We start from the raw sequence: 2,595 nt of genomic DNA, 5'->3' as shown, positions 1-2,595 counted from the left end.
TGACATGTTTTTTTGGGCGCGGCCTGTATTTGGCTGAAACACGCGACCGAAAAATGGTTGTAACCACACTGTGAAAACGCCGCTTTCCACCACGTATCGAAACTTTTCGTCGTTATGTACGCTCAATGTCACCGCAGCAATAAATTGTGCCTCGAGTGCACCGCAAAGGTACAACGCGAGCAGTGTAACTCACGCGCCATTTCTCCGCGACGATTCGACTGGCGACATACTACGTAGTCGGATCTAGTTCATGAATAGTTTTATATTTGCTATGAATAAATTCATGAAGGGGGACTGCACGCGCGCGTTTGTAACCGGGAAACGCCGAGAAATCAAAATCCCATCGGTTTTATCTTGATTGATATATATATGTATATGTACATAAATTGGGTTTTTACTTTGAAGATTTTAATGTGATAGTATAATGTGTACTGCTATTAATACACACGAAAAATATAGGCTGATACCACAATAATCATCTTAAGATGATAAACCAATCATTGAGCTATATTAATATTTTAAAACGATCTTGAAATAAAAACTGATTATGAATACCGGTTATGCTCTTTAATTACAACAAAAATTAAATAATTCTCGAGCGGAATTTTGAATTTTGCAATAAGCTAAAAGTTTATTAAATACGTAAACATATATCCAGTTTTATTTTAATAAATTGAAAATAGTTAGATTATCAAATAATTAATGCACCTAATTTATTTCTAATAATTAAATTTGTTAAAACATTTTTTGTAGCAAATCTATGACAATTTTACTAAAATAAATATTCTATAGTCATAAATGTAAATAGTATATTTATATTTGTGAATTATTTTTTGTATTTACATGTGCTCGACATAATCACATAACAGATAAATAAATTGCAAACTTTGCAGAAGAGAAAACTAAAGGTTATTTTATTTTAGAAACGTATGCACAGCTATGGATGATATCGTTATTTTTATCACTAAATCATTATAATATTATATCATAAAAGTGTCAAAGAGAATCTATAATATAGATAAAAATGATAATTTTAATACTTGGTATATTTATATACTAGATAATATTTTATGTATAATAGTGGAAACTTACGGTCACTATCGATCGTTTCGTGTGTGCGATTTCTCGCATCATTTGTCTTCATTATTTGCGTCCATTCACTGTTTTATTTCGTCGTAAAGTCTCTCAGAAAAATCGTAACAACATTCATGAAAATTACTCCATTACATAACAAACAAAACAATTTAGATACTGTCCTATTTACTTTCTTTGCAATAAAATTTAATCTTCCTAGAATAATTTTGACAGCATATGTACAATATAGTGTATCAGAAAATTTTGAAACTATATATAATATTTATTAATACTCTTCCAAATTTTTAATTAAATTAATCATTAATCAATTAAATCATTAATTAAATTACTTACACAAAGTTCTGATTTAACTGAAATTGGAAGACGTTATAAACAAATTTAATAAATAGACGCAAAGTTTGTTTCTTTTTATTTATTTATACAAAATAATATATTGTTATAAAATTGTAAATATACAATTTCATTTTCTTCATTTTCTCTTTATGAATAAAATATTAAAAATACATAAATTTCCATACGTATAACAAATAAATATAATAAATTCTGTGCTTGTAGGTACGACATTGAAAAAATGCTGATATAATTTGTACTTTGTACAAAGAATCACTAAAAGAATTATCGAATAATTTTTATTTTATATATAATTATTTAACTTTATGTGTGACATTATTGTGCTTATGCGGCGAAATAAAATATGTAAAGTATATGAAAAAAATTGTAATATAAAACTGCGAAACCGACGTGGATGAAGTTTTGAAATGGCAGAAAAAAATGACTCTTAATTATGGGATGGAATGAATTTTGTCTGACTTTCTCGAATTGAGTTTAAGATTAATTATGAGATAAGTCAGCAAAACGAACGCTGAACTTGTATTTTATATTAAAAATTTAAGAATTAGAACAAGGAAAAAGTCGATAAAAAGGAGAACTTGTAGATTGCATAACAATCGTAATTCAATTATTGTGAGTAGATTTTGAAAGAACAAATAACTAAAAGAGCGAATCCTTATTGATTTCCTTTCGCTCAAAGTTGACTTACCTTAAAAGCCCGCTAAAAGCCGTAATATATCTCGTTCAGATTAGGTAAAAGAAATTTATATAAACAGCTTTTTTTAAAAGTACTATATTTATAATCCGTCTCACATGTGTATCTTCTTAATTATATTGTAGAGAGTTTATATACAAATGTGTATACTCTGTACATTCAGTTCTATACGTCAAACGTTGACATGTAATCTGTACATAAATTTCGAGTACTCAATTAGATCTTGATTTGCAAAACTGTACTTGTGAACATAGTTCGTAATAAAACGTGACTTTTACACGCTATTGATCGATTTAATTTAATTGACTTATTTAATTAGCGATCTGGTCGTGGGTACAGAAATCTGCGCGCGCAGTCGAATAAATTATTTATCGAAACGGTACGAAGAGACATTTGAAGATAAATCACATTGATTAATGTGTGTGGATATTATTGCAACAATGCGCCGATTATAT

Source organism: Atta colombica, unplaced genomic scaffold (genome assembly GCF_001594045.1).
Source record: "Atta colombica isolate Treedump-2 unplaced genomic scaffold, Acol1.0 scaffold38, whole genome shotgun sequence".
NCBI lineage: Eukaryota > Metazoa > Arthropoda > Insecta > Hymenoptera > Formicidae > Atta > Atta colombica.
This window is presented reverse-complemented; position numbering follows the sequence as displayed.